Genomic DNA, 10,435 nt, shown 5'->3' with positions numbered 1-10,435 from the left:
AAATTATTGTATTTCTTTCTATCCTACTTAGTGATCAGTAATGCTTCTTTATTTGAAAATGAATGAATGTCTAATATTTCAGTCTGGTCACTTCAAAAAAGAAGTACCTACTTTTGCAGTTGGTTGTCCAGCATATGCATTTTATCCCTTGGGAAATGCTTCTCTCTGACATGGGATACTTGTTTCCCAAAATTAAAAAGGTAGGACCCATAGAAGCCTGAAAATATCATGGCATGAAAACATGTTTTTAAAAACCTTACAAGTTCAAACTAATTAATTTTTTTAAAATCCTGTCTGTGATCTTACATTAGTTGCTTCCCTAAAGCTGGCTAATGAATTCTCTTCATATTTCTGGCTGGCTGGCATAGGCTCTCTACAAGTAATCCAGAGAATCTTGGGAGATAGCAGCTACCAACTTCTCTACCATGGTAGTGGGAAAACTTATCTTCTAGGTAATGTCACAAACTAATGGGGGAAAGTTGCTAGTTAATAATAATGGCATCTGTTCCATGTAAAGCATCCCTGATGTCCCAAAGCAGTGACAGAAGATCTGGAGGAGGAAGATGGGGAGGATATTGATGAGGCCAAGAATGGCTTCCCTCTGGAGGAGGTGTCATGCCTCAGAGGCACCAAGCAAGATTACTTTATGCATGCTACTTTGGATGAAAATAAGGAAGTGGACAATGGAGGCAAAAAAGAAACAATTGACAATCTTCAGCGAGGCGAATTGGAGGCTTTTATTCAAAATCTTAATTTGGCCAAATACACAAACTTTTTGATTGAAGAGGATGAGCCAGATGAAAATGAAAATGATAACAAAAAAGAAGCAAATTTACTCAAGGTAAAAAATAAAAAAAAAAAACAAAAAGCAATAGAAAGTAAAAATACATCAGAAAAGAAGTTGAAAATTAAGAATGTACCAAAATAGCAATCTGATAGCAGTACTATCCCCAAACCAAGGAAAGATAAACAACCTGATGTGTTTGAATTTCTTGAGAGACAAAAGTTGTTACTGAAGCCTGGAGGCAAATGGTATGACATGGAGTACAGCAAGACTGCTCTTCGGAACCCCGGCCTCAGGGTGTGGCGGCTAAATACAAAGCCCTGACTCAAAAGCTGTATGAGCACGAAGTCAGCTTATTCAAAAATAAGACAAGTAATCAAAAGGGAGGCTTTTCCACCTGGGTGAACGCAATCAATTGTGTCACTGGGAACAACACTAGGTAACAGGATGACAGCCATGATCCTTCTGATCCAGGATGATGCTGTGTACATGCTCCAGTTTGTAGAAACCTTCTTGAACCTTGTTAAGAAGAAGGGCAGCAAGCAGCAGTGCCTCCTGGCTTTGGATACATTCATGAATACTCATTACTGACCTTCTGCAGGAGCGTTGGAAGCTGCAGGGCTTCAGCCAGCATCCTTTGCACCAACTGGAAGAGGTGTCCAGCAGCAACAAGGACTCAAGAGATAGAAGATTCATACTGTGGTATTATGAACACCAGCTGAAACAGTTAGTAGCAGAATTTGTGCAGGTCCTAGAAACTCTAAGTCATGATTCCCTGGTAACCACTAGAATCTGAGTCCTACTAGCTGCTCATGATGTGCTCTAAGCCTGCGGAGGAAAAGGCTCTTCTGGGTCAGGTGGTAAATAAGCTGGAAGACCCTCAGAACAGAATCGCCACACAGCGTCCCATCTGTTAGAGGTGTAACTGCAGAAGCATCCCAATATGAAAGGAGCTGTGGGTAGAGAAATATAGACATATGATCCATTCAATTGAAATCCTCTGTTCTGTGGAGCTGAAAACAAGTCTTTGGGAGCTCAGAAAGTTATCTGAGCATTTCCACCCTTCTGTGGCCTTTTATGCTAAGACTATCCTTGAGGGAAATTTTATTCAGTATTCAAGGGACCCATTGCAGGATTTCACACTCATGAGATTCTTGGATTGATTTGTATACTAAAATCCAAAACTACACAAAGGCAAAGAAAATACTGACAGTGTTGTGATGCAGTCAAAAGGGAAACATTTTATAAAGGATGTTCGTAATCTTGCTGTGAATAATAAAGAGTTCCTTGTAAAAGAAGAAAGCCAGATCCCAGCGGATGAAGTGTTTTTCTGCAGGTATAAGAAAGTTGAGGTTGTTAAAAAGAAACAGAAGCACAATGCAAATGAAGACAGTATAGAACGTGTTGATGATGAAGAATTTGATAAGCTGATTGACACATTTGAAGGTGATAACTGCTTTATGCCTGGAAAGGACGATATTGATTTTGCTAGCAATATGAAATAAAGGGAACTAAGGAGAACTTGAAAGATTCAGAGAGTAGTGAAAATGAGCTTGGTGACCTGGATGATGATGGATTTTCCCTAGGAAGTATGAATGATGAAGACTTCAAAATTGATGGAGGTGGAGAAACATTCATGGATATGTCAGACGATGAAATGGAAGAACTTGATGAAGTCAGCTCTATAGCCAGTACTAAGAAAAGCAAGAGAAAGAATGAAGATAATATGGACTTTGCTGGGTCGTTTCAAGGATCAAAGCAATGTTTCGATGACTTTAGCCTGTTTGTCTCTGCTGAGGAGTTTGGCCATCTGCTGGATGAAAACATGGGATCCAAGTTTGATAATAGTGGTATGATCACCATGGCTATCCAAGATAAGGCAAGTTTCAAACAGCTCAAGTGGGAAGCTGAGTGTGATGATTGGCTGCAAAACAGAGATGTGGAAAGCATCATCAAGAAAAAGAAAAATTTCAAAAAGAAGATGAAAATCCCTCAAAACTCCGAAAGGCAAAGGAAATAAGTGCTTCAGAGTGAATAATAAATGAAGATTCTACTCACCCTTTATTCTTGCTATCCAACCACTTTTCTTGATCTTTCTCTTTCACTCCATATATTCTAGACTGTTCAATGGATTTGTAATAAACTGTTGAAACAAATAATAATAATAATGACATCTGAACATTCTTGTGTTCAGTTCATATCTGGAGATGTTTTCATTTTCAATTTTCCCAAAGTGATCACACTTACTTACAAATTTATCTTATATGAACTCTGTAGTTACGATATATTGGAATATCTTTTTGGGTCTTATAAGTAAAAGATAAACACCCGACCTTAACAACAATTAAAGTTAGCTATAAAACACATTAACAGTTTTCAGACTCTGCTAGGAAAGTGCTAATGATGTATTGGAGCAACAAAACTATAATAAATAAAGTATAAACATCCTAGAAATATGTCAAATGTCAATGCTTATTATAAAAACAAGATTCATAATTTTATTAATACGAACACAGCAATTGGAATAAGAAATTTTGACTAAGATGTTAGTGGAGTTTTCTCTATCTGTATGAGTGTGAACTTAAAGTATGATAAATATTCCATTATTTATCTAGAGTAGGAGAATGGAAGCATAGGATAAGCTCTTCTATGCAACCTTGTTTTTAACTGACAATTTAAGAAGCATGGCTGGTTTGCTCAGTGGTTAAGAATACTTGCTGCTGCTCCCCCGACCCAACAGGAAGACCCTCTGTTTATTTGATTAAACAAAAATAAAATGAGCTGCACAGGAACAATTTTAGAGTTCAAAGAGTCACCGGCTTTGTTTTAAGGCTGCAGTAGCTGATAGTTCTTGCTACTTCTTCACTTGTACTTCTGTGGACCACAGAGACGCATTCAGAAGCCTGTTAGCTCACAGTAGGTTTGGAATGTTTCGCCACTAGCTCTTCACCTGCTCATTTTGCCCATCATGCCTGCGACTGGCAATAATAACATAAGCTTTTGAAAGTAAAGTCCAAAAAGAGGGGAAAGGGATAAAAAAGAAATGCTCTTTTACTCTGAGGTTTGTGGATAATTCCCTTAACCACCTACTGCCTTGATAAACTCTAAAATGCCACAGCAATCCTAAAAGTGCCAGAGGGAGCTGGACTCTCAGTGTGCTAGCAGTGAGGGCTCTGCAGCCAGGGGAGGGATGCTGGCAGTGTGTTTCAGGAGAGGGATGCTGACAGTGTGTTCCAGGGGAGAGATGCTGGCAGTGTGTTTCAGGAGAGGGATGCTGGCAGTGTGTTCCAGGGGAGGGATGCTGGCAGTGTGTTTCAGGAGAGGGATGCTGGCAGTGTGTTCCAGGGGAGGGATGCTGGCAGTGTGTCCCAGGGGAGGGATGCTGGCAGTGTGTTCCTTCCATCAACTTTTTATGAAAATAGCAGAGGATGAACTTAGTCCCTCTCATATCAGGCAACACGCCTCTGTGAATTCCACCCAGATCTGTATTTACTTCACCACACTGGTTGGTTTATTAGATTTTCTGTCTCACTTTTGGGAAGGTCACCTACCTTGTGTCAGCACCTGATGGGTCTCAAAAGGGATAGTATGAATCCAATGGGGAGTGGGCAGATGACAGGGGGCTGGCTGCCTTGAAGGCAATGTTTAGGAATCCAGATATGACTCCCAGTAGAGAAATATTTGACCTTGAACAAGAAATATTAGGTCAGTATAGTCATTCACCCAAGAAGTTCTCAACTGTTCTTGCTTTCCCCGGCCACAAACCCAATTCTGAATACTTGCTGCTCTTACTAAAGACCCGTTTGGTCACAGGATCCCACAGAGTAGCTCACAACTGCCAGTTCCAGATGTCCAATTCTGACCTTTGTGGGCATCAGGCACACATGTGGTGCAATTTACATATATACAGGCAATAAATTCATACAATACTCATATAGCATTTATTATTAAAAATAACAATTTGGTATGACTAAAAAACTATATAAAGGCAAATTTGTATACCCAAAATTTTAATATGGATTTTTTTTACAGAGAATTTTCAAATATTCCCATTTAGATTACCCACACAACAGATTCTTTGAAGAACATTTGAAGTTTAAATTGGACTCCTCCTGCCCAGAACCTTTCTATCTGCAACTTGCACATGGTATATATTAGGACTGATATTCTGATATGGGTTGGGGAGTGAGGTTGAAAGTAAATACATGGAAATAAGAAGGCCTGTATGATTCTTGAAAGAGTACCTAATACTGTAACATAATGGAAACGAAGGCTCTTGCCTTTCTAATGTAAATTATAAATTTGAATTGCTTCTGAGTGAGCATAGCTGGTAGGCACACGTAGAAAATGGAGTGAGGAAGGATTCAAAGTGGAGAGGCTCAGATACATACTAAACACCTCCAAGGCTGTCCAGTGTCTTTGCTGTAATTTAAGAGATCATTTTCATGGTGTGTATTCACATATGTAAATACTTTCCCAGAGAAACCGTACATTGATTTTCTTTGAACATAAATTGTAACTGTCTATAAGATTAAGTAAGCACAGTATATTCTATTGGTAAATATAGGTTGGAAAGAAACCAGGATGATGGGGGCTGAAGAGATGGCTCAGAGGTTAAGAGCATTGCCTGCTCTTCCAAAGGTCCTGAGTTCAATTCCCAGCAACCACATAGTGGCTCACAGCCATCTGTAATGGGGTCTGGTGCAGTCTTCTGGCCTGCAGACATACACACAGACAAAATAATGTATACATAATAAATAAATAAATATTAAAAAAAAGAAACCAGGATGAAAAAAACGCAATAGCCTTTTGATAATTCTGACATGTCAGTGATACCAGATGGCTTGGTTAAAAATACCCGAGTGTAAAGAAGCACACACTTTTTCATTCACATCTCTTGCTGATTATTCATAGAACTGGCTTTGCTGTAGCTATGGACTAGGACAGAGTAATCAAAGCCTGGTTAGAGGATAGACATTCATTTATCAGGTGAATAGCCTAGCAAGCAAGGAAGAAGAAACGTGGCAACATGAGCCCATGATATTTTTTTATTAAATACTGGGTTTTCCTAAAGTCTCACATACCTGAATCTAATTCTATTAAGTACCTCAGTGATACTGAAATTTAAGAGAGTTTTTGCCACACACACCCAAGGTCCCAGACAGAACATCTCTTTGGGTGATATGCACAGGACAGATCCAACAACACTGACAGGAATTAAAACGACTTGAAATTGAGCTGAAATTAGGGACACAACTCACAAATGAATAACTCTTTAGAGTGTGCTTAAAATTATGAAAGCCAATTGCCACTGAAACAAAAATACTAATATTTATTATATACTTTAAGCAACAGTCATAATTTCATAAGATAATAGTCAAAATGTTCAAGATACCCTGTAAATTGCATTTCATATGTAAAGAAAACCTAGACAACAATAAGGACCCTAAGAGAGATATACATGGATCTAATCTACATGAGAAATAGAAAAAGACAAGATCTCCTGAGGTATTGTGAAATAATACCAACTTACAAGATTTTGAAACATAATATATAATTGATCAGTATTAGAGTTCAGAACATATTAAAATAACACAAAAATGTGGCAAGGAGTGAACAGGAAGGGAAGAGGAATGGAAAAGGCAAATCCTGGCAAACCTGAGGAGAATATAATAATGCTTAGATTAAATATGTGCACACAGCTTCCCAGTGGTGACCTCAAAACCCTCACATATGCGTTATGATGACAGCGCAGTGATCGTAAGCAGCACAGACTCAAAGTCCTCAGCACAATATTTAATAATTCAGCTAGAAATTATAAACATATTCATCACAAACAAATGGAATTTATAGTACAAATGCAAAGTACTTTATAATTCAATTAGTATCATTTGTAATATAAATGGACAAAGTAAATTGTTGTCAATGGTCAAGAAAAGTGTTCATGCCGGTGCGGTGACAAGCCAATAGTCTTAGCACTTAGAGGCTGAAACAGGAGGGTTTCAATGTGAAGGCTACACTGGAAGGTCTCTCAAATAAGCCAAACAAAACAAAAGCACTCCATTCCTCCAAATACAAAATACATTGTTTAGAGAGAAACAAATAAAAAGTCAATGCATTTTTCCTCGAAATTACATCAGTATGTTTCCTTGTTTCTTCTGTAGAAATGAATTTATTCTAAAGCTACCATAGCCAAAGTAATTTAGAAAATAATCTACAAAGCTGCTGGAGGAATCATTTTGCCTCAGAAACAGAATTATTGCAAAGGCACATTGATCCATACAGTGAACTACTGGCAAAAGAACCAGATGGACATAGCAAGAAAAGAAGCAAAAAAAATTGATAAATTGGCCCACACTGATAGAGTTAATTGGTGACAAAGGCACTGAGCTATTTCGATAGAGGAAGAATAATATAACAAATGATCCTAAGCTTATTGGGCATCCAAAGATAAAAATATAGAGCTAAAACAATACTCATATTATGAACAAAGATAGAAATAAAAATTAGTCAAAATGGACCATTGAACAGAATATAAAACTAACAATGGTAAACTTCAAAAATACATAAGAAAAAACATGGCATCTGCATTAGGTGCGTATTTTTAAAACATGTTACTTACAGTATAATTCATAGAAAAAATTCAATAAATTTATCCTCAGTAAAATTGAAATTTGTTGGCTATTTAATAGATACTGCTTTGATAATAAAGAGACAAGTTACAACCTGGGGAAAAATACTGGTCAATATATATATAACAAAAGATTTGTAATAGAGTATGTAAATGAGTGAAAACATCAGCCTCAGCCTAATTTACCAGTAGGCAAAAGATGTGGAGGTACATCAACAAACACAGCATGTGACAACACTTACACAGGAACATGATGCTGTCTGAATCTTCCTGGGAACATATTTAAGATGTTACAGCAAGAATGTAAAAAACAAGCCCTCGGCATGTTATGGGATAACTAGAATGGTTGTACATTAAAGACTAGAATATGAATTCCTCATGCCCTTCAGCATCAGCTTGGCATTTCCTTAAAAAATATATACAATAACCCACTCTTAGGTATTTGCCTAAGAGAAATAAGGCCGTATGTTCATACAAAATTTAAATTTACGCAAATACTTACAGTATATTTGTTCAAAATTATTACAAGTTAAAAGTTGCATGAATGTCACCCAAAAGCTCAGCAGACAATGACAATATCATATGGCTACGGAATATCACTCAGTAATAAAAATAATAAAAATAAGCAAAATATTAATGCACATGAAGACATAGATGTATTTCGAATGTACTGTGCTAGACAAAAGAAGCATGACTTGATTGCTCACTAAGTAGCATTTAATTTATATGGTGCTCTCAAAACACCAGATGGTTTGGAGTACAGTTTAGTGGTTTACAGGGTCAGCACGGGTTGACTGTGAAGAAGCTGGAGACAATATTGTTTAGGGTGGGGCATGGGGATGCAATTGCTCTGGTTTATTTTATAATTCATGTGTAAGGATGTTTGATTAAATATTTGTGTGTGCACCATGTAAATACATGGTGCCTACAGAGACCAGAAGAGGGCATACATCCCCTGAGTCTACATTTACAGATGGCTGTGAGCAGCCATTTGTGTGCTGGTAAGCAAAACCAGATCCTCTGCCAGAGCAGCATCCTAACCACTGCATCACCTCTTTAGCCCCAGTCTAGCTGTTTTACATTTGTTCTTCATGGTAGTTGTACAACCCTATGTGTTTATTGATTAAAGTATACCTTGGTAGCTATAGAGTATATTAACTGTACATTCTGCCTCAACAGAATTATCTACAGCTAAAATAGCTCGTTGTGCAGTCTGAAGTATTCTTAAGTTCCTTAAAAACTGAGTAGAACTAGAAAAAAATACTATTATTTCCATGTCTATCTTTACAGTGTTTAGGTGCCATGTTCATGAGCAACAATTTTAAGCAAGAGGTAAAGATTTTAGACGGGAAATTGTATTCCATCACTCACCTCAGAGCATCGGCTTTCCAAACAGTTCAGTGTTCTGTAAGAAGACATCACCATGTTCTAAGTGACCAGCAGGGTGAAAGAAGCTATTTCCTGCCTGCCAGATAGTTGCCTTGCTCTATCAAAATTTCAATCAGACAGTCTCATCAGATATTTTGCCTATCGTGTCTCTGTCAACCAATTTACTCTAGAAAGGATGGGACACACTCAGAAAAAAAAAAGACATAAGGGAAATAAAACAAAAAAAATTGGCCAAAGACGAATACATTTCTTTATAATTAGCAATATAATTTTATTTGTATTTATAGTTTTGGGCCAAATGGTTCCACATAATTGTAATTTGAAAGAACATTAAAAATAAAATATGATTGATGGTTGAATGGTACAGTATAGCTTGGGTATAAATTTTATAAAGCAAGAGGCTGCTAAATTTCTCACAGAACCTGTTTGTTATGTATATACTCAACTAGATTTTCTTTCAGAACATTTTTTTTCTAAAAATGATGATGAGTAGATCTTGTTAATTCTTTCAAGTAATGGTAACAAAAGCAATATATTCTGTTGATATTTTTAAAAACTTTGGGTAGTAGCGCATGCCTTTAACCACAACACCCAGGAGGCAGAGGCAGGTGGATCTCTATGAGTTCAAGACAAATCTGATTTACATACTGAGTTCCAGGTAATCCAGAGCTACACAGAAAGACCTTCTCTCACAATTTCTTAAATATGTTTTACATCGAAATAGAGTGATATCACATTTACCCTCTCTTTTCTCTTTCCATTTCCTCCCTGCTCCCCTCCCTAGGACCTTTCCCATATACCCCACTCTCAACTAATAGCCTCATTTTCTTTGCTTTTGTATGTATGTACACACACACACACACACACACACACACACACACACACACCCCAAACCTGCTGAGTCTGTTTTTGTTGGCAGTGTATATATGAGAATCACAACACTGGAATTCATATTTTTAACATTGATCCTACATTAAATTGTCAATTACAGTATAAAACTGCCTATTTTAGTTATACATAGCAAGAAACACTCGAGAACAGACTTCAGCTTATGTGCAGGATACTGAAAAGTTCAGGAAGAATCTAATCCCAGGGGAAGAAAACTGAATACTACCGTGAAGTACAGCTCTGTCTCATTCAGGTTTCAGCTGGCAAAAGCTGGCAACCCAAATAAGTTAAAGGTGGAAAACAGGATTTTCTTGATTTTATAAAATCAAATGTATTGAGTGCTTCAAACTCTCTAAAAGGTATAACACTTGGGAAACTGACACGTTGAAGCTTTTAGTTTATCAAGTCTGAAATATTCTCATTTCTCTTTATGATTTACCACTAGAACACAGAAGCAGGACCCAGTTAAGGATTTAATAAATTATTTTGAGATGGTTATTAGTTTTCTTATACTAAAGAAGCCTACAAAGATAAGACTTTTAAAATAATTTCAAAGCAAGTGCTCATTTTTTTTATCAATACGTTATGAATTCAGGAATGATTTTCTGGATGTCACTGCCAAATTGCTGTCTAGAAGGTCATAAGGAAGACTTTCTTACAATCTTGAATCATTTCCATATTTTAAAAGGGAGTTTTAAAAACAAATTTAAGGTAGCTGTCAATCAGAATATGAAATGTCACTG

The 10,435-nt window shown here is 37.1% G+C and overlaps 1 pseudogene; it reads left to right on the top strand.

Annotated features, from left to right (window-relative positions):
* Positions 1–529: 529 nt before the first annotated feature.
* Positions 530–2,804, top strand: LOC142831569 (CCAAT/enhancer-binding protein zeta pseudogene; annotated as a pseudogene).
* The last annotated feature ends 7,631 nt before the right edge of the window (positions 2,805–10,435 follow it).

The sequence above is a fragment of the Microtus pennsylvanicus genome, chromosome 11 (assembly GCF_037038515.1).
Source record: "Microtus pennsylvanicus isolate mMicPen1 chromosome 11, mMicPen1.hap1, whole genome shotgun sequence".
Lineage (NCBI taxonomy): Eukaryota > Metazoa > Chordata > Mammalia > Rodentia > Cricetidae > Microtus > Microtus pennsylvanicus.
This window is presented reverse-complemented; position numbering and strand designations above follow the sequence as displayed.